Raw genomic sequence first — 22,821 nt, 5'->3', positions numbered from 1 at the left:
CACCAGGCTCTTCTGTCCATGGGATTCTCCAGGCAAGAATGGTGGATTGGGTTGCCATTTCCTATGTTTGCATTCGCTGCACTATTTAGCGATAATTAATGAAAATGTCCTCAGGTAGGTCCCGCCTGCCCCCCCACCAAACACGGGCCTCCGCCACATGTGAGTGCTGCTGGGGACGCAAGCTTGACCAAGTCCGCGAGTGGGCTGGCCCCCTAGAACTTAAGGTGGAGGAACTGATAACCAACATCTCTTTGTTGGACGGGCCAAGATTCTCAAACTCTTTGGTTTTGGAAACCCTTCACACTCTTAAAAATTGCTACAGACCTCCAAGAGCTTTTGGTTTTGTGTACTGTGCTAACTAGAGAATTTTTACTGCATTAGAAAGTAAAAGAGTAAAAGCGAGATATTTAAAAGTCATTTAATTGACTAAAAATAATAAACCCACTGCAGGTTGGCATAAATAATATATACTTAAAAAAAAAAAAACAAACAACTGCATGTTCCAAAGCAAAGTAGTCTAATGGGGAAATTAACATTATTTTGCAGTTTTTTTTTTTTCAAGTCTCTTTCATGGCTGGCTTACTGGAAGACAGCTGGGTTCTCATTCCTGCCTCTGTATTCAGTCTGGCGCGGTATCAAATGTCACAAAACTTCTGGAAATCTCCATGGTGTATTGAGAGAGCAAGAGTGAGAAAGATGGGTCTCAGTGTTACTACGAGACTGTCTGTGACCTCATGGAGGCCCCAGAAGGGTCTAAGACTCCCAGAGCTCTCTGGCTAGACCACACAGACAACCACAGTGTTGGCCTTCGTTGGTGCTTTTATCCCAGAATCCAGACATCCAGTGCTGTGATGTGATCCAGGGCTGAAGTCTGGCTTAGATCCTCAGACACTAACCTAGAAACTGGGGGAAGCTCCGGTGGGCTGCAGGCATGAAACTTGCCTTTTAGCGTTTATTCGTCTCTTCCTAGCGTCTGCTGCTGCTGCTCAGTTGCTTCAGTCGTGTCTGACTCTTTGCGACCCCAAGGATTCTAGCCCACCAGGCTCCTCTGTCCATGGGATTTTCCAGGCAAGAATATTAGAGTGGATAGATGTGCCCTTCTCCAGGGGATCTTCCCAACCCAGGGATCAAACCTGGGTCTCCTACATCGCCTGCATTGCAGACATTTTTTTTTTTTTTTAATACTGATCCATCTGGGAAGCCAGAGTGTTTAACTGGTTCTTATTGACCACAGGGAGTGTGTGGTAGGTGGCTCACTGATTTTTACCTGTTATTTACTGAGCACTTGCTATAGGGTAGTCTTTTGCTGAATGCTTTCTCTTGCTAAAATTAGTTTACCTCTGCACATCTCTTAGCATGCAAAGGCTTTGAATCAAAGCATGCCGGGTGAGCGGAAATGCAAAGGTGCTTGGGGGCCCTGTATTGTGTGGTGTCTTTGGTCCTGTTTCAATCTGTAATACCCCGCGGTTGTTTGTGTACTGAGAGCAAGAGGATTTCACATCCTTAGAATGCAGGCAAATTCTCAGAAAATTTTCTAGAGGAATTTAGGAGGAGAGGGGAAAACCTTCAGCTCCAAACTTCTGTGGGTAAAAGTGTGTGCTCGCTGTTGGAAATGCACTTTTTTATAACCGAGACGCCTTGTCTTGGGGCCCTGGTGTGACTGGTGGTGATCTTTTCATCACACAATGGCCTCCTCAGGCTCTAATGAACAAATCACATCGAAAAATAGATTTGGGTAATTTTGTAACAGCAAAGGTTGGCAACAATATAGTTCCCTAAAACAGCAGTCCTTGACATTTGTGGCACCAGGGACTGGTTTTATGGAAGACTGCTTTTCTGTGAACTTAGAGTAGGGGATGGTTTCAGCATGATTCAAGCACACTGGATTTATTTTATTACATTTATTGTCTTCCGGCTTAAAACTCAACATTCAGAAAACTAAGATCATCGCATCCAGTCCCATGATTTCATGGCAAATAGATGAGGAAACAATGGAAACACTGACAGACTTTATTTCTTGAGGCTCCAAAATCACTGCAGATGGTGAGTGCACCCATTAAATTAAAAGATGCTCGCTTCTTGGAAGAAAAGTTATGACCAACCAAGACAGCATATTAAAAAGCAGAGACATTACTTTACCAACAAAGGTCCATCTAGTCAAGGCTATGGTTTTTCCAGTGGTCATGTATGGATGTGAGAGTTGGACTCTAAAGAAAGCTGAGTGCCAAAGAATTGATGCTTTTGAACTGTGGTGTTGGAGAAGACTCTTGAGAGTCCCTTGGACTGCAAGGAGATCCAACCAGTCCATCCTAAAGGAAATCAGTCCTGAATATTTATTGGAAGGACTGATGCTGAAGCTGAAACTCCAATACTTTGGCCACCTGATGCAAAGAACTGACTCATTGGAAAAGACTCTGATGCTGGGAAAGATTGAAGGCAGGAGGAGGAGGGGATGATAGAGGATGAGATGATTGGATGGCATCACCGACTCAATGGACATGAGTTTGGGTCAACTCTGGGAGTTGTTGATGGACAGGGAGGCTTGGTGTGCTGCAGTCCACGGGATCACAAAGAGTCGGAGACGACTGAGCAACTGAACTCAACTGAACCAAACTGAACTAATTGTCTTCCTGGTGGCCCAGTGGTAAAGAATCCACCTGTAGTGCAGGAGACCCAGGTTTGATCCCTAGGTCGGGAAGATCCCTTGAAGAAGGAAATGATAACCCATTCCAGTATCCTTGCCTGGAGAATTCCAAGCACAGAGGAGCCTGGCGGGCTCCAGTCCATAGGGTTGCAGGACTCGGACACGACTTAGCGACTAAACCACCACCACCTTGCTTATTGTGCATTTAATTCTATTATTATTACATCAGCTCCATCTCAGATCATCAGAATTTGGGGGCCCCTGCCCTAAAAGAAGACTGATTAAGTATATTATGGGACATCCATACATACAGTGAAATTCAACAAGGGGTGTGCCTTTTACATCCTGACATAGATTGGTCCAAGACAGAGTGTTAAATTAAAAGGAAATTGCAGTAAGTCCACTGCATATGAACCTTCAAGCTGCAAGCTTTCAGAGATATGAATGTGTGTTCATTTGTCAGGTAAGTTAGTTCACATCTGGCACACCTTGTCACGTGTGTGCATCCTCTACAAGGGGTTGTGCTTTTGTATGTTTTACAGTACAAGTACTGTACAGAGGCTGAGATGGTTGGATGGCATCACCGACTCAATGGACATGAGTTTGAGCAAGTTCCGGGAGACAGTGAAAGACAGAAAACCCTGGTGTGCTCCAGTCCGTGGGGTTGCAAAGAGTCAGACACGACTGAGTGACTGAACAGCAACAGCTGTGCAGATTACAGCCCTGCAGTATCTTTATTTCAAGCCCAGAACCTGCGCCATCAACGTCAGGTAGGAGTGACAGTGCGGCTCGCCCTCCGTCCCCCACGGCTGACCGCCCTTCAGCTCTGCCATCTCCCGCCTCCTCTCCCTCCTCCGGTCAGTGACTGCTCTTGCCTGTTCACTCCATGCCAGCCCCTGGGTGCCAGCTGTTGTACTGGACTACCCTCCTTTTCAAGGTATTGTACTGTAAGTTTACAAATGATCTCTTTATTTTTTTGTGCTTGATTTTATGTATTATTTGCATGAACAGTATTATCAACTTATTACAATACAGTACTATATAGCTGATTCTGTTAGTTGGGTACCTAGGCTAACTTTGTTGGACTTATGAACAAATGGGACTTACAAACATGCTCCATGAACAGAACTCACTTGTATGTAGGGGACTTGCTGTACAGAGTAGGGTTCAGAGTATGCTTCCCTTTGTGTAAAAGAGGAGTATCTATTTGCTTATATTTGCATAATAATCTTTGAGTATTACTAGATAGAAAGTAATATATAAAACCACCTTCTAACTGTATAGCTTCTTACACTTTTTGATACGGTGTGAAAGTATTACCTAGTCAAACATTCAGTTCAGTTTAGTCACTCAGTCGCGTCCAACTCTTTGTAACCCCATGGATTGCAGCACGCCAGGCTTCACCAACTCCTGGAGTTTACTCAAACTCATGTCCATCAAGTCAGTGATGCCATCCAACCATCTCATCCTCTGTCGTCCCCTTCTCCTCCCGCCTTCAATCTTTCTCTGCATCAGGGTCTTTTCAAATGAGTCAGTTCTTCGCATCAGGTGGCCAAAGTATTGGAGTTTCAGCTTCAGCATCAGTCCTTCCAATGAGTATTCAGGACTGATTTCTTTTAGGATGGACTGGTTGGATCTCCTTGCAGTCCAAGGGACTCTCAAGAGTTTTCTCCAACACCACAGTTCAAAAGCATCAATTCTTTGGCACTCAGCTTTCTTTAGAGTCCAACTCTCACATCCATACATGACCACTGGAAAAACCATAGCCTTGACTAGATGGACCTTTGTTGGCAAATAAGGTCATCAACCTGACAACCTAGACAGCATATTAAGTCAAACATTAACTATGTTTAAAAATAAATTAAAAATCCAAAATAAAATGCAGATAGAAAGCAATCCAAGTGCTTTTCAGTAAAGCCCCTTGGTTTTTCTGGACAAGGCTGCTAAGCTGCTGCTAAGTTGCTTCAGTCGTGTCCGACTCTGTGTGACCCCATAGACGGCAGTCCACCAGGCTCCCCCGTCCCTGGGATTCTCCAGACAAGAACACTGGAGTGGGTTGCCATTGCCTTCTCCAATGCATGAAAGTGAAAAGTGAAAGTGAAGTCACTCAGTCGTGTCTGACTCTTCAGGACCCCATGGACTGCAGCCTGCCAGGCTCCTCCGTCCATGGGATTTTCCAGGCAAGAGTACTGGAGTGGGTTGCCATTGCCTTCTCGATCTGGACAAGGAGGAGTCCCTCTCTAAACCGAGGCTGTCCCGCAGCTGCCATGACCTTTTAGTTTCAATGGATGCCAGACTTTCTGACTGCACCATTGTGATAAACGCAAAAAGGCATGTGCTGAGATTGGCCGAGCAATTGGCTCAGCAGAGCCAACCTTTATGGATCTGCGTGGCGTCTTACTGGCTTGGGTTTTAGGAAGGGAACACACACCCAGTGTTCAGAAACGCTGGACGGAGGGTGGAATTTTTACCGTTTTCTTTGGACAGGTTTCAGGGGCTGTGAACATTCTTGGAGAGAGAGCCTGAGTGTGCAAAGCCGTTAGGTTGGCCCCCAAGCACCCCGGCATTTAGCCCCTTCACAGGAAAGAGGCCGTGTGAAGGGGAGCGGGGACTGAGCCGACTGGGTTGCTGCATCTCTGGGGAGGCTCTCTACGATCAGAAGCTGAAGAAGGTCAGAGGCACTTCCAGTGCCAATGGGGTGGGGATGGTGGGGTTCTGGGGGCATCTCAGATCTTTGCAAGAAAGAAAAGGATTGGGTCCTGACAAAAATGATCAGTGTCGCAAGGGAACTTATCTACGAAACAGACTCACAGACTTAGGAAACTGATGGTTACCAAAGGGGAAAGTGCAGGAAGGGATAAACTAGGAGGTTGGGATTAACATACACACTACTCTAGGTAAAACAGGCAATAAGGGACTACTGGATAGTACAGGCAATTCTACTCAGTATTCTGTGATAACTGATATGGGGAATGAATCTGAGAAAGAATGGATGTATGTACACATGTAACTGAATCATTTTGCTGTACGCCCTGAAACTAACACAACAGTGTAAATCAATTAAACTGCCAGACAGAATAAAAGTTTTTTAAACGATCATTTTCAAAATGTTTCAAAAGCCCCATGATTCTCATCCTGTTACATAGTGAGCATATATCAGAGTTTTTGCTTGATTAACGAGGAGACAGAGGCTTTAAACATTTACCCGTGCACATCCCTTTTCTCAAACGTTCTTTCAGCGATCACAAACGATAAAGTCAACTATCAGGATAAATCCAAGCCACGTCGACCTGTCCCAGCCTCCTTGACGTCACACTTGTGTCCCAGCTGTGTCCACACACTCAGAAGGGCTTTGCTCTTGGTTCACTCTCTGTTGTAATCTCCATTTAAAAATCCAATTTTTAAAATGGAGGTCCTCATATTTTCATCTTGTAGTGGGCCCCAAAACTATACAGCCATCATGCACTTAACTCATTGTACCTGGAACCAGAATTCCACTATCGCTTTAAAAATAAATGTATCAGGTTGAACATGCTTTAAAACAGAGGTCTGCTTTTCTTGAACTGTATTTCATTTTAAATGCACTCTATAGATTCATTTTCTGTAAAGGGCCAGACTCTACTCAGGAGTCCTTTGTGCAATGATTCCTGATAATTAGCTCATCATCTTTCCTGGAATGAGATGTTTGTTCTTAGGATAGGTGGGGCCCGGGAGCCAGAGAAAGAGAGCCCTGTCCAAGGTAAGTGAAACTTGGTGCCATGGAGTTGGTCTATTATAGGCACTGAGTGTTTAAACAGCTCTGACATCATCACTGGGTGTGCGTTTAGGTTTGATTTGAAGAAGAACTTTTAGTGCAATCAATAGAGATACCAGGGGAAAATCCTTCTATTTTTTTTTCTTGGAATGCATGAAGTTTCCATTTCAAAGAGCATGTTGGGCAACGATTCATTCACTCTTTCAGCTGAGAAGGGTTTGTATGTGGTGATAAAAACGTGATGCCAAGTCCTACTGCAGCTGCAGGGTTAACCATCAGCCTAACCAAGGATATGTTAAAATAAAAGCAGAGGGTTTCTATTTAAGCGGGCTTCCCTGGTGGCTCAGACGGTAAAGAATCCGACTGCAATGCGGGAGACTTGGGTTCAATCCCTGGGTTGGGAAGATCCCCTGGAGAAGGAAACGGCTACCCACTCCAGTGTTCTGGCCTGGAGAATCCCATGGACAGAGGAGCCTGGCGGGCTACAGTCCATGGGGTCACAAAGAGTCAGACACGGCCGAGCGACTTTCACTTTCAGTATTCTAAGGGAACAGCAGGACCCTGGCGGGAGAGCAGTGCTGTGGTGCAGACTTCCTACTTCATGAGGATGTGTCGGGGATAATGGCCCAAACAGTTATGGTTGTGACTCAATCATTTAAGAAAGACTTAAATATTCATTAAATAGTCAAATGAATTTTTCCTCAAAAAGGTTAAAATCGATGTTATTTTGTTTCATCCTATCATCTTCCCTTAGCCTCCCTCTGCGGGTTGGAAGATGAATAACCTCCGACTTAGGTCCAAATGTTCCAAGTGTTCCTGCTCAGTGTACCGCCTTGCAAATGGTGCGCTCCAAACTTGGAGGACGATGTGGATATAGTTAGCCTATGAATTATGATGTATACAATATCATATGAGTTCCTATAATTTTAAGGGTGGCTTTTACATTAGATTGTCTATTATAAATGTAAACATTATAAAATAGTTCCACTGCTGTGTAGGCCTTCTGTGCTCCACCTGTTCTTTATATATATATCATATATAATATACAGGAGATATATATGTGATATATATAAAGATATGATATACATAAAGATATATATATGATATATATATAAATATATGATATATATAAAAATATATGATATATATATATGTGATATATATAAATATATGATATATATAAAAATATATGATATATATATATGTGATATATATAAATATATGATATATATAAAAATATATGATATATATATATATGTGATATATATAAATATATGATATATATAAAATATATGATATATATATGTGATATATATAAATATATGATATATATAAAATATATGATATATATATGTGATATATATAAATATATGATATATATAAAGATATATATATGATATATATAAATATATGATATATATAAAAATATATGATATATATATACGATATATATAAATATATGATATATATAAAGATATATATATGATATATATATAAATATATGATATATATAAAAATATATGATATATATATATGTGATATATATAAATATATGATATATATAAAAATATATGATATATATATGTGATATATATAAATATATGATATATATAAAAATATATGATATATATATATGTGATATATATAAATATATGATATATATAAAAATATATGATATATATATGTGATATATATAAATATATGATATATATAAAAATATATGATATATATATGTGATATATATAAATATATGATATATATAAAGATATATATATGATATATATAAATATATGATATATATAAAGATATATGATATATATATATATGATATATATAAATATATGATATATATAAAGATATATATATGATATATATAAACATATGATATATATAAAAATATATGATATATATATATGATATATATAAATATATGATATATATAAAGATATATATATGATATATATATAAATATATGATATATATAAAAATATATGATATATATATATGTGATATATATAAATATATGATATATATAAAGATATATATATGATATATATATAAATATATGATATATATAAAAATATATGATATATATATGTGTGATATATATAAATATATGATATACATAAAGATATATATATGATATATATATAAATATATGATATATATATAAAGATATATATATGATATATATATAAATATATGATATATATAAAGATATATATATGATATATATATAAATATATGATATATATAAAGATATATATATGATATATATAAATATATGATATATATATAAAAATATATGATATATATATATATATAAATATATGATATATATAAAGATATATATATGATATATATATAAATATATGATATATATAAAGATATATATATGATATATATATAAATATATGATATATATAAAGATATATATATGATATATATATAAATATATGATATATATAAAAATATATGATATATATATATATAAATATATGGCAGTGGAACTATTTTATAATGTTTACATTTATAATTTGACAATCTAATATATATATATATCATATATTAGACGGTTTTTCTTTTTCGTTTAGCAGTTTTATGTTTACAGAGAAACTGAGGGGAAAGTACAGAGAATTCCTATGCACCGCTTCACTCCTCCTAACACCCCATTTCCCTGTTCTGAACATCTTATATTAAGAGTGGGACATCTGCTTCAAATGTTGAGCCAATATTGATCGTTATTTTTTAACACACTTTTTATTGAAGTATGTCTGTGTGTGCTCACTCAGTCGGGTTCAACTCTCTGTGACCCCATGTACCGTAGCCCTCTGGGCTCCTCTGTCTGTGAAACTTCCCAGGCAAACACTGGAGTGGGTTGCCATTTCCTCCTCCAGGGAATCTTCCTAACCTAGGGATCGAACCCGCATCTCTTGCGTCTCCTGTGTTGGCAGGCAGGTTCTTTACCAGTAGCGCCACCTGGGAAGCCCTATTGAAGTATAGCTGATTTACAATGCGATGTTAGCTTCTGGTGCACAGCACAGTGATTCAGTTATACATGTATGATATATATTCTTTTCCATTATGATTTATCAGAGCATATTGAATATAGTTCCCTGTGCTATACAAGACCTGGTTGTTTATCCATTCCATGTATAAAAGTTTGCCTGTTAATCCAAGGCTTCCAACCCATCCCTCCCCCATCTCACTCCCCCCTAGCAACCACAGTATTGATATTATTATTAGCTCAAGTCCTAAGTTTACATTCGAATGTCATCTGCACCTCACCTATTCATCCCCCTCTTACCCACCCTGAATCCCTGACAACAGCTGATCTTGATACTGTCTCTACTGTTTTGCCTTCTCCAGAATGTCCTACCATTGGAGAATGGAGTAATATAACATGTAGCTTTTTCAGATTGGCTTCTTTCATTTAGTATAATGCACTTAAAGTTCTTTTGTATCTTTTTGTGGCTTGATAACTCTTTTAAAAATATGGCCAAATGATATTCCTCTGCATGCATTACCATAGTTTGTTTATCTGTTCACCTACTGAAAGACATCCTGGTTGCCTCCAAGGTTTAGTAACTGTGAACAAAGCAACTGTAAACATCTGCCTTTGTGTGGACATAGGTTTTCAACTCATTTGAATATGTATGTGTATGTAGATATCAGTTGTGTCCGACTCTGTGACCCCATGGACTGTAGCCCACCAGACTCCCCTGTCCATGGAATTTTCCAGGCAAGAATACTGGAGTGGGTGGCTATTCCCTTCTCCAGGGGATCTTCCCAACCCAGGGACTGAACCCAGGTCTCCTGCATTGCAGGCAGACCCTTTACTGTCTGAGCCACCAGGAAAGCCCACATTCATATATATAAATAAACTTATGGTTTATGAAAAATACCATTAGAATAGCATTCCTGGGTTGCACGTGAACTGTGCTGTGTGTTAGGCATGTAAGTTGAAAGTGAACTTGGTGCCTGTAGAATGCCCTGCTCTAGGTGTCTGGAACAGGCAGAGGTGATTCCATAGACCCCAGTAGAGGCTTTGCTTGGATCTCACCCTGTCCTGTAGTCACCAGGAGCGTGGTCTGGATCACACACCAGGCCTCCGTATGGACCTCTGTATTCCATTCTCAAGGGACCCAATGCATTCCTGGCTTTTATGGTTGCCTGGTGAATAGGACGAGGGCTACCCACCAGCCCCTTGTTCCAGGGTTTCCTCAAACTTGTAAGAGATGGAATTTCCAAGGAGGCAAGCCAAGAATTAATCACATGCTTTGCTTCAATTAGGATCAGGCTTCCTGCCAACGTCTGGTCTGTCGACAGCCCCCATCACCACAGGATCTGGCCTTTGAGCCAGGTTTTCCATCTGTGTTTGGAAACATTGCCCATCTTCTCCCAGGCTGGGTGGCCTGTCATATATCCCCAAAACAGCCTTGCTTCTGTCATCTTTGATGTTGTCCTTGGCTGAATATCCTGAAGACCCCATACATTTCTGTCCATGACCCCCAACTGTGTTCGTGCTTTCTTCTCCTCTCTTGATTTCTTGATGTACACAGTACATGCTATTTCTTTGCTACTCTGATCATCAATTGTTTCCATCTAGTTTTAGAAATGAGTAATATTTGCCAGGGCTTCTCTGGTAACTCATGTAGTAAAGAATATGCCCACAATGCAGGAGACCCAGGTTCGATCCCTGTGTTGGGAAGATCCCCTGGAGGAGGGCGTGACAACCCACTCCAGTATTCTTGCCTGGAAAATTCTATGGACAGCAGAGACTGGCAGGCTACAGTTCATGGGGCCCCAAAGAGTTGGACACAATTGAAGTGACAGCACGCATGCATAATTTATACCTCTTTCTCTTAAAACTTTAATGTTACTTTGGTTACAAATGTATGTCCTCTGGGTTGGAATACAGTCATCATGGACTAATACTTTAAAAGGTTGCCTGGGGACTTTCCTGTGGTCCAGTGGTTAAGAATTTGGCTTCTAGTACAAGGAATGCTGGTTCGATCCCTGGTTGAGGAACTAAGATCCCACATGCTGAGGGGCAACTAATGAGACTCTGTGTCCTGCCAGGAAGACCCAGTGCAGCCAAAAGAAGTAGAATACAATAAGGTTACCTGGCTTATTTTTTGGTCTCAGTAATTATGGATGCAAAGGCATCAATTTCTTCCATCAAAGTGCAAATGGAACTGAGAACCAAAGTCACTGCTCAGCTTCCACTGTAAATGTTGAGATATTTTTAAGTTTGTAGTGGATATGATGATCTCAGAGGCTAGGCTTTCGGCAAGCTGACAATAAAGTGATAAATAAATGAGGGGAAAGGAAGGCTTTCTTACAGCAGGATGCTGAGTGGATAAATGAAATGGAAGTGTTGCCTTTGTAAAAATCATCATGCTGCATGCACTGTGGTAAACATTGGCTGAAGCAGATACATCGATGCTGAATCACGTGTGTGTGTGTGCACATGTGAATCTGCTGAGAAGCAAGTTTACATGGTCTCCACTAGAATTGTGTAGATGACATTATTTTCCAACGGGAAATAGAGATGATACGGCACACGTGCCGGGCAGCACCTTTAACAGGATTAACATCCCAGATGAGGGCAGATGACACCGGCTGCTTTCAAGGAGGGTACAGCATTCCATAGGACATATTCAGCTGGGAAGCACGGCCTGAATCTAATCAAGAGGAAACATCAGGACTTCCCTGGCCCAGTGGTTAAGAACCCACCTGACAATGCAGGAGACATGGGTTCAGTCCCTGGTCCGGGCACATTCTACATTCTGCAGGGCACCTATTCCCATGTGTCTAGAGCCCATGCTCTGCAGCAAGAGCAGGCACTGAAATGAGCCACCGGGAGCCACAGCTAGAGAGCGGCCCCCGTGACCCGCAAGTGGAGAAAACCCACACGGAGTGGCAAGACCCAGAGCAACCAAAGACGGACAGGAAACACCAAGCTAACCCAAGCAGAGGCACATTCCGTACAATAACTGGCCTGTGTTCTACAAACGTCATGAAAAACAAGAAAAGTTGAGCTGCTAAAGGAGATTAAAGAAGACTAAAGAGACATGAAAACTGAATTCTGGACCAGATCCTTTATTGAAGGGGATTAAATGCTGCAAAATACACTATTGGAATAGTTGATGGAATGGGATATGGAGATTGGATAAAAGCACTGTGTCAAAGCTAAGTTTTCTGAATTTAGTAGCTTTTCTGTGATGTAAGGGAATATTGTAGGAAATTACTACTCTAGCATTAGGGTATAAAGGGCCACAATCTCTATAACCTCCTTTCCAGTGGTTCAGACAAAATAAATAATATGCATATAACATGTATAAATGATAACACGTGTATAATAGGTTTCAGTGTGCATGTACCTATATAGGCACTTGTTTTATTGTGCTTCAAAGATACTGTGGATTTTACAATTGAAGGTTTGTGGCAACCCTGCAAGTCTATCGGTGCCATTTTTCTTTTCTGTTTTTTAGCTTTTGGGTTGCATTCTTTTATTTTTTTTTAATTAGTTTTCATTGGAATATATACTCCAATGAAACCGTTTCATTGGACTAGAGTTACAATGATGTGTTTCTGCTGTACAGAAAAGTGAATCAACTATCCATATATCCCCTCTTTTTTGAACTTCCTTCCCATTTACGTCACCACAGAACTGAGTAGAGTTACCCGAGCTACACAGTAGGCTCTCGTTAGTTATCTATTTTATTCCTGTATCAGTCATCTATACTGTCTGTCCCAGCCTCCCAACTCATCCCACCCGCCCGACTTCCTTTGCCGTCCATATGTTTCTTCCTTTCCTCTCTGTCTCTGTTTCTGTTTTGCAAATAAGATCATCTCATCAGTGCCATTTTTCCTAATAGCATTTGCCAACTTTGGGATTCCAGGTCATGTTTTGGTAACTCTCACCATATTTAAAATTTTTCATTTGTTATGATGATCTGTGACCAGTGATCTTAAATGTTACTGCTATGACTTGCTGAAGGCTCAGATGATGGTGAGCGTTTTTTAGCAATAAAGTATTTTTTAGTAATAATGATTTTTAAATTACAATAAGTGTGCTACTTTTCTAGACATAATGCTATTGCACACTTGATAGACTACCACATAGTGTAACTTTTACACACACTAGCTCACATACAAAACATTTGTGTGGCTTGCTTTATTGCAATATTCACCCTATTTCTGGTCTGGAACTGAACCCACAATATCCTTGAGGTACGCCTGTATGTATGGAGGTACAAACATATTTTTTAGAAGGAAGAAAAAGCAGAGCAGGTGGGAAGGAGAGGGGCAGGTTGCAGTAGTCAACAAAGTGGTGGGTTAGAGTCCCCAGGGTGCCATAACAAAGCGAGCTGCTTATAACAGCAGCGGTTTACTCCCTCCCAGTTCTGGAGGCAAGAAGCCCAAAGTCCAGGTGTCGGCAGGGCTGTTGCTCCCCCTGAAGGTTCTAGGGAAGTGTCCTTCCTGGCCTCTCAGAGCTCCTGCTGGCTCCAGGCACTCCTTGGCTTGTGGCCACATCTCTCCTGCCTCTGCCTCCGTCTTCTTGGCTTTCTTCCCCTGTGTGTCTCTCTGTGCCTCAAGTCTCTTTCCTCTTCTTACACAGACGCCAGTCACAGGCCTTAAGACCCGCCCCAAATCTGGGATGATTTGACCTTGAGATTCTCAGCTAGTCACATTTGCAGCATCCCAGTTTCCAAACCTGGGCTTCTCAGGTGACTCGGTGGTAAAGAATCCGCCTGCCAAGCAGGAGATGCAAGTTCAGTCTCAGGGTCGGGAAGATCCCCTGGAGAAGGGAATGGGTACCCACTCCAGTATTCTTGTCTGGAGAATTCATGGACAGAGAAGCCTGGCGGGCTACAGTCCAGGGGTTGCAAAGAGTCAGACACAACTGAGCAATGAACACTTTCCCTTTCCCTTTTTTCAAGCCCATAACAGTAGCTAGTATGTCACGGTTCTCGCTATGGACCAAACTCTGAGTACTTTGCCTGCATCAACTCATCTAACCCTCACAATAGCTATGAGGTGCATGCATACATGCTTAGTTGCTGGCCCGAAGTCACACAGCTGGTAAGAGGAGGTACTGGGTGCACTCGGCCATCTGTTTCCAGCGTCCACATCCTTCACCTACACGGCTTCTCTGCTTGTGTGCTTGGCATCCACTACACTAAACACTCAAAGAGTACTCGTGTGTCAAGTCAGGGGGCAGAGTTGGGAGGATCAGGAATTACTGGAGCTTCAGCATCCGTCCTTCCAATGAATATCCAGGGTTGATTTCCTTTAGGATGGATTGGTTTGATCTCCTTGCTCCAATACTTTGGCCACCTGCTGTGAAGAGCCGACTCACTGGAAAAGATGATGCTGGGAAAGTTTGAAGACAAAAGAAGTGGGTGGCAGAGGATGAGATGGTTAGATGGCATCACTGACTCAATGGACATGAATCTGAGCAAACTCCAGGAGATAGTGAAGGACGGGGAAGCCTGGCGAGCTGCAGTCCATGGGGTCGCAAAGAGTTGCACATGACTGGGCGACTGAACAACAATCAGGAATTATAAACAAAGGGGTCCAGGAGGAGGGAGCGATTCTCGTTGTTTTTCTCATTCCTCCCATGTAAGTATGAAGCTGGGAGAAGACAGGGGGCGTGTCAGACTAAGAGATGAGAAGGAGGGGTTGTTCTGTTCCAATGACTTAAAATGTTTCAGTAGATCCTCTTGGGGGCCCTTTTCTTCATATCCTGTTACCTTTGGACAATCATCTTCTTGATTCTTGTCTTTCTATATTGCCCATTTCCTTTTGGGTCTTTGTCTATTTTTATGGAGAAGAGAATCATGTAACATTTACTCAGGACTCTAAGGTTCCACAAACCAGAAGTGCTTCCCAGAAGCCTGGGAGGCAGGATGGAATGGGGTTCATGTTCCCTCCAGCTCTGCTGCGATCCCGCAGGTCCCAGGGTGTTTGTCCCTGAGGTCGGGGTTCGGGGTGGGCAACCTTCCTGGGCTGTCATGGCCCCGTGTTTGGGGAGAGCAGACAGGTGATGTCTAGGAGGTCTCGCCCCCACCAGAAAGACAGCAGGTGTGGCCTTGATGTTCTTGAAGGTTTCCTGACAGAGGAGTGACTTTGAAGACCCATCTCACGTTGACGGACACAAACTGCCCTGGTGAGTGATCTGTTTCAGAGATGCAGCAGATGGAAAGCTCGTAGCAGACAAATGCAACCCATGACGTCTCGTGATTGTCACAAGAGTGCTGAGGGGGTATGCCTGTCTCTGAAACACAATACTCACTTGGCCTGTTTCCAAACCTAGGGTCTGGGCAAGGGTGATGCTAAAATAGATGCGAAACTATTAATAAACCTCCATTCCTCATATGCAGAAAAGAAGTACAAGGGATCCCATTCCTGGAGACTCCTGGGGTCATTCATTTATGGATGTGGGTGGTGCCTTCTGCCTCTTTTCTTAAAAACAGTACTAACCAACTTGCCAAACCAAGGAGCATCAACCACAAACCCCAGTTTATTTTTCTGAGAAGACAATCATAAAATCATTGGAGAGCAGATGGGAAATTCAGAGACATACAAAGAAGAAAATTAAAACCACACACTGCTCTGCCACTCTTAATGTTCTGGCATATTTCCTTCCCAAGGTTTTCCTGCATGTATGTGTTTTCATAGTTTTACAGAATTGGATACAGGTTTGATTTACCCATTTTCAACTTTGTATGTGATTTCATTCAACTTTGAAACACTGGTTTTAATTAAAATCATCTTTATGAAAATGATTGTAATTGATCCTTTTTCACCATATTATCTCCTACGCTACTGTAACTGATAATACCAGTTTAGCACTGTTGGGCTGTTTCTAATTTTTTTGTAACTGATGATCCTGCAATGAACTCCCAGACAAATAAATACGAGTGCGTATCTCAGATTCCTTGCTTTGGATGGTGGTTCTCCAACTTTCCTTCCTATTCCTAAAGTGACTCTAATAGCAACCTTGAGGTCTTCATCTTTCTTTTTTTTTCCCTTAAAATGTTATGAGAAGTTTATCTTCTTCTCTACAGTGGACTCTGTCAAGATGCCTGAGAAACACACCTCAGTGAAGAGATGCAAAAATGGAATTGGAAAATTAACGTGTGGGAACTTTTCAGAAGTTCTTGCTTCATATTGCCATCAAAATAAATTCCATGTGTACACACAATGAAATCGTAGAAGAGTTAGGAAATACCGATTAACACTGACCGTTCTTCGGGTAAACGAATTCCTAGACATAGAAGCAAAGGAACAGCATCCTGAGAAAATGAAAGGATTTAACTACATATCCCAAAGTGACATCAACAAGACTAAAATCTAAACAGTACACTAGGAATCTCTATTTGCTGTACACTTATATCGTATTTGTATCTATCTGTGTACATGTGTGTGAGAAAATATGATACAAATCTAAATAGATACACTATATATGTGTATGTGAGACAGAGTGTCCATCTCTTTACTACGGAGCCCTTTCAACAGAAATGGAGCCAAAACACCTTATGGGAAAATGAGCACCGAACATACACAGATATCCACAAGAAGGGACAGAAATGATGAATACACATAAGCACTCAGCCTCACTAGCTATCAACAAAATGTTATGAATACAAAAGGCCACTCTCACCCAATGTATCGGCAAAGATTTTTTAAAAATGCTAATGGGGTCGTTTATGGAGATGTGGATGTGGCCCGGGGTCCGCCATAAAGAGTGAAGTCACAGGGAGCTCAACCCTGTTCTGAGACAGCCTAGAGGGAGGGTTGGGGAGGGAGAGGGAAGGGGTGTTCGGCGGGGAGGGGATGTGCGTCTACCTGTGGCGGATTCACGAGGATGCGTGGCAGAGACCACCACAACACTGCAGAGCCACTGTCCGCCCGCGGTCGTGTCTTGTTCTGTATGTCTCAATATTGCACAATTACAATCTTTGATAATTATTCTTTTTTAATGTAAAAAAAAAGAAGTGAGAGAGAGAGAGAAAAGCAAATATCACTTCAGTTCAGTCCAGTAGTCTTTGCGACCCCATGGACTGCAGCACGCCAGGCCTCCCTGTCCATCACCAACTCCCGGAGCTTGCTCAAACTAACATCCTTCAAGTCAGTGATGCCATCCAACCATCTCATCCTCTGTCATCTCCTTCTCCTCCCACCTTCAATCTTTCCCAGCATCAGAGTCCTTTCAAATGAGTCATTTCTTCGCATCAGGTGGCCAAAGTACTGGAGTTTCAGCTCCAACATCAGTCCTTCCAATGAATATTCAGGACTGATTTCCTTTAGGATGGACTGGTTGGATCTCCATATTAACCCTTATATGTGGAATCTAGAAAAACGGTACGGAGGAGCCTATTAGCAAGGCAGGAGTAGAGACGAAGACGAAGAGCAGATGTGTGGACACAGTGGGGGATGGGAGGGTGGGACCCACTGGGAGCATAGGGTTGGTACAAACTCTACCATGTGTAGAACAGGGGGCCAGTGGGAAGCTGCCATATAAATCGGGGAGCTCAGCTCAGTGCTCTGTGATGACTGAGAGGGGTGGGGAAGGCCCAAGGGAGTGGGTATATATATGTGTGTAGCTGATTCACTTCGGTGCACAGCAGAAACTAACATGATATTGGAAAGCAATTACACTCCAATTTTTTAAAAAATGCTAATGAGCAGGCCTGGCCAGGGCTGAATTCTCCACCCAGCACTCTCCTGCCCTCCTGCCGTGAATGTAACGAGTTTATGTTTGTCCCCTGCCCAAACCTGGTGACCTCCCGGCCATGTGCCTCAACTCCCATTCTGCCGTGGGTGTGTGTGTTTCTTTCTCCCCCAAACCCAGGTAGAAACAAGTTCTCCTGAGTCTAAACCCCCGTCACCTCCATCTATGGCTCCCTTAGGTAATATGAGCTATTTTATTGGCTCCTATTGATGCCAGAAATAACTATGGTTTGTTATAGTTTAGAAATAAATAGCATTATGTTGCTGGATCTATTCAGCGAATACCTCTCTTGAATATGCTATGTCCCAGGCCCTGTTCTGGGCGCTGGGGCTGCTGTAGTGGACAAGACAGACCTGGTTCCCTAAGTCCTGGCCTCCTGTTAGGGGCCATAGATGCAGGCAGAGGGGATATGGATGATACATTAAAGAGTAAGTGTGTGGTTTCAGTACATGTGACACCAGGAAATGACAGAAACAAACATAAGATGAATGGGTTGGGGGCTTGGAGGCATTTAGCTCAAGGTCTAAGAGAAGGTGGCATCAGAGACCAGACCTGCCTGGAAGGGGGTGACAAGCTGTGGGAGACCCTGGGAGGTTCCTCCAGCAAAGGGAGCAGCTGTGCCAAGGCCCCGAGGCAGGTCTAGGTCTAGGAGAGAGGTCAGCGTGGGCACTGGGAAGTGGCAGGAGGTGTGGGCGGGTGTGTGGGCAGGCAGGTGGCCAAGGGCGGAAGGTGCAGGGAGGGGTCAGGGGTCAGCGGGAAGCATGCCAGTATACTCAGCTGGGGAGGGGAAGCCTCCAGATTCAGGACTGTATGGAATGTCATGGCCTGACTTCTTTTTAAAAAAATGGAGATAAAGGTCGCATAAAACAAGATTCACCATCCTATTTAAAGTACGTCATCCAGGGGCTTTTAGAATAGTCATGATGGGTAGCTTCCCCACTGTCTATCTCCAGAACAATTCATCACCCGGAAAAGAAACTCCTAACCCATCAGCCGTGTCTCTCCACCTTCCCCTCCCTCCAGCCCCGCAAACACCCGTCTACACTCTGTACATTACCTTCTCGGCGACGCCCGGCTCCCGGCGCCCCCCGACCGGGACCACATCCTGCTCCTTTAGCGCCGAATGCCTGTGAGCCGCATCTGGAGGGAGGGGTGCCTCCTACCCCAGCCTGGAGACGGGTATTTTCCTCTGGGGATGGTGGGGGGTGGGGGGGAAGGTGCTTATAGAATTAGCAAGTCAGGACGAGGGGCCCCGCAGAGAAACCTTCCAGAAGATACCGCCCTGCGGCTGCAGGCTGCGCCCCCTCGCCCCCTCGGCCCTCGTAGCCCGCCTCTGCGGGGGCGAAAAATGAGCGCTCCGAAGGATTCCTGAAAGGAAGTGCCAGCTATTTTAAACCGGAGAGCAAAAAAGCCTCCTTCAACAGACAGGATGGATGGACCGGACTTGATCCCGGGCTTCCAGGACTCTGCAGGGGCTTCGGGTCGACGTCCCAGCGGCAGTGTGGCTCTGTGTTTTATCTCCAAGGGCGTCATCATTTATAGTAAAAAAGGAAGCATCACAAGTTCTGTGAGACAGGGATGGTGTTCAGTCTGCAGTTCAGAGTCAGGTTTGCCAATGGCCACTCTCAACATGCCCATCTTTTTTTGATGTTAAAATTTTTCTTTTTTTTTTCACATTTTAAAATAACTTAATTTTTTTTAATCGGAAGATCATTGTTTTACAACGTCTTGTCTGTTCCTGCTGTACAAGGAAGGGCATGAGTTGTATGTGTTCATACACCCCCTCCCTCTAGAGCCTCCCTTCCCCTTCCCATCCCATCCCTCAGGTCATCACAGAGTGCAGAGCTGAGCTCCCTGTGCTGTTCAGCAGCTTCCCACTAGCTATCTGCTTTACACGTGGTAGTGTAAATATACTCTCAATTCGCCACCCGCCCCCCCCGCCCCCGTGTCCAAAAGTCCTTTCTCTATGCCTGTGTCTCCATTCCTGCCCTGCAAATAGGTTCTTCAGCATCATTTTTCTCGATTCCATATATATGCGTTCTAATACAAATTTTGTTTTTCTCTTCCTGGCTTATGCAACTCTGTATAACAGGCTCTAGGTTCATCCACCTCCGTTACAAGATCTTTTTACATATTCCCAATGGAATACAAACTGATGCAAGGTTCAAAAATTACGAAGGAGAGCAGCACAGGTCCGACTGCCACGGGCGCTGACACCAGGGGACAGAGCTGGCCTGGCACCCGTGCTCACCTGCTCCTTGGTACCTGATGCTTTTCTCAGCTGCTCTGGAGACTGGGAGCTGGCTCACTGCATCTGCACTGCTGCCGGACTCTCAGCTCTGTGTGCTAATTCACTCAGTCGTGTCTGACTCTCTGCGACCCCATGGCCTGTAGCCCGCCAGGCTCCTCTGTCCGTGGGATTCTCCATGCAAGAGTACTAGAGCAGGTTGCCATGCCCTCTTCCAGGGGTATCTTCCCGACCCAAGGACTGAACCCACATCTCCGTGTCAAAGGCCGTCTCCCACGTCACAGGTGGATTCTTTACCAACTGAGCCACCAGGGTCTTGCCTTAGTTATGACTTGCTGTCTAGAAGGAAGTGCAGAGAAGAACGTGGACAGACGCAACAGTCTCGTGTTGGTGTGATGATGGACAGGGTGTTGGCTAAAGCATTCCCAGGTCCTCTTCACCTGCTTTGAGCAAGGGCTTGATGGAAGCTGACGAGCAGAAGATACAGCAAGACAGGGAGGGTGCTCCTGGGTCTTGGACCTCAGATCTGTATCTTTATATCTACATGGACATCTATGTCTATTTCTATATCTATTTTTACATCTATAATTATATCCATATGTTTTCCCAGAAACCCAGCTTTGTGAAGACCCATGGATGCTTCTGAGTCCCAAATGAATGCTCACCTCATCCTAACTGGAATTAGCAACTCACAGCTGCCCTGGTCATCATGTGTTTGGGTGGTGTGGTGAGGAGGTCCGCCCATTCTCGGCCCCAGGCTGGTGAGTGTTCTCCAGATCACCTTCTCCCCACCTTCCTATATCTTTTCTGCCTTTCCCCTCCCCACAGGATTTTTTCAGAAACCAATTGATTCATCAAGTTGCCCTGGTGGAGAATCTGGATCTGAGCCCCTGGCTCTCCGCCTTCGGCCAGAGCCCTGAAACCTCCACCAGGGTTCCTGGAAACCCCGTGGGTTCACAAAGAAAGGAATGAATGATGCTGTGAAGGCAGAGGTGCTTGGAGGTGGTCTCCTGGGGGAGGTGCAGTCCTATGGTAGCCTCTGCCTGGGAAAGGGGATCACAGCTCTCGGGGACCCAGTGCAGGAGGCTCACCTTCCCTCTGTCTTTTGGCGGCAGGAGCCTGCTCGGTCACCCAGTGGAGTGTCTGCAGGGCTCTGAGACGGAGACCATGCTTCTCAGAGCAAGCCCTTCCCTCCGTCGCTCCCAGAAGCAGAGGTGACCTTCATTCCACTGGGTCCAGCTGTACCGCATGCACCTGTGTGTTCTGAATTGAAGGATATCCGTCCACCTGCACCAGCAGGACAGGAAGGAAGGGGGCAGGAAAGATGCTCTGGCTTTGGGGTCAATTCCTCAGTTCCAGTCCTGCCTCTGCCCTTTCCTGATAGTGTGACCTCGGCTAAGCCGCTTGGGCCCCTGAAGTTCCAGTTTCCGGTTTGTAGGACACGGCCGACACTCTGGGAGTGGCCGTCAGGACCCAGGAAGGTTGTTTTATGCTCCTCCGTGCAGCGCCTGGGTCCTGTGACACACAGCACGTGGGTCTGATACACTCAGTGGCAGGTGATGTTTATGCCACATGTGTACGCTTCCTCGTGTGGGTGGCTGTTCACCTCCCCTTCGCCGCATCTTCCCGTGTTCAGGGCCCAGCTTGTCTGCCCCATGAGCCCTCCCTCAGCCCCCTCCCTGGCAGACCACGATGGTTTCTTCTCTTCTGTGGTCAGTTAGTCCATTTCACTGCACCCCACAAGCTCCCTGTGAGCTTGGACTCGGTGAGCTTCCTGCCCGCGAATATTGCGTCACCAAGAGAGCAGGTGGTGGTTTAAGATGATGGCACAGACGCAGACTAGAGACACGTTTCTGGGTTCACATAGTAAGTTACTGGGAACTCCTAGGGACAAGAGCCCTCCCCAGACTCCCCTTCCTTTGAGAGTTCTGGCCGGTGCTGGCCAAAGATTTAGCAAATAAAATAACAGGACTCCCAGTTACCTTGAACTGCAGATCAACAACAGACACTTTCTTAGTATAAGCATGTCTCAGATACTGTGTGGGATACACTTAGGCTAAAAAAATTGTCCACTTACTATTTTTTTTTTTAAATTTTTGTTGGGATATAGTTGCTTTACCAAGATTGTGTTAGTTTCTGCTGTACAGCAAAGTGAATCAGCCAGGTGAGTACATATATCCCCTCTTTTTTGGATTTCCTTCCCATTTAGGTCCCCACAGAGCACTGAGTTCCCTGTGCTACACACTAGGTTCTCATCTTATCTGTTTGACACAGAGTAGTGTGTATACGCCAATCCCAATCTTCCAATTCATCTCATCCCTCCTTCCCTCCATAGGGTTGTTCTCTATGTCTGTGTCTCTTTCTGCTTTTCAAATAGATTCATCTGTACTGTTTTCTAGAGTCTGCATATATGCATTAATGTATGATAT

General features: G+C 43.6%; 1 long non-coding RNA gene across 1 annotated transcript; it reads right to left on the bottom strand.

Annotated features, from left to right (window-relative positions):
- Positions 1-12,487: 12,487 nt before the first annotated feature.
- LOC132346086 (uncharacterized) lies at positions 12,488-21,574 on the bottom strand. Its single transcript, XR_009495777.1, has 2 exons — positions 21,484-21,574; positions 12,488-20,859 (listed from the first exon to the last, which is right to left on the bottom strand). It is a non-coding gene; the product is annotated as an uncharacterized lncRNA (long non-coding RNA).
- Positions 21,575-22,821: the final 1,247 nt, after the last annotated feature.

Source organism: Bos taurus, chromosome 1 (assembly GCF_002263795.3).
Source record: "Bos taurus isolate L1 Dominette 01449 registration number 42190680 breed Hereford chromosome 1, ARS-UCD2.0, whole genome shotgun sequence".
Lineage (NCBI taxonomy): Eukaryota > Metazoa > Chordata > Mammalia > Artiodactyla > Bovidae > Bos > Bos taurus.
The sequence above is the reverse complement of the archived record's forward strand: the minus strand, read 5'-3'. Positions and strand labels throughout refer to the sequence as shown.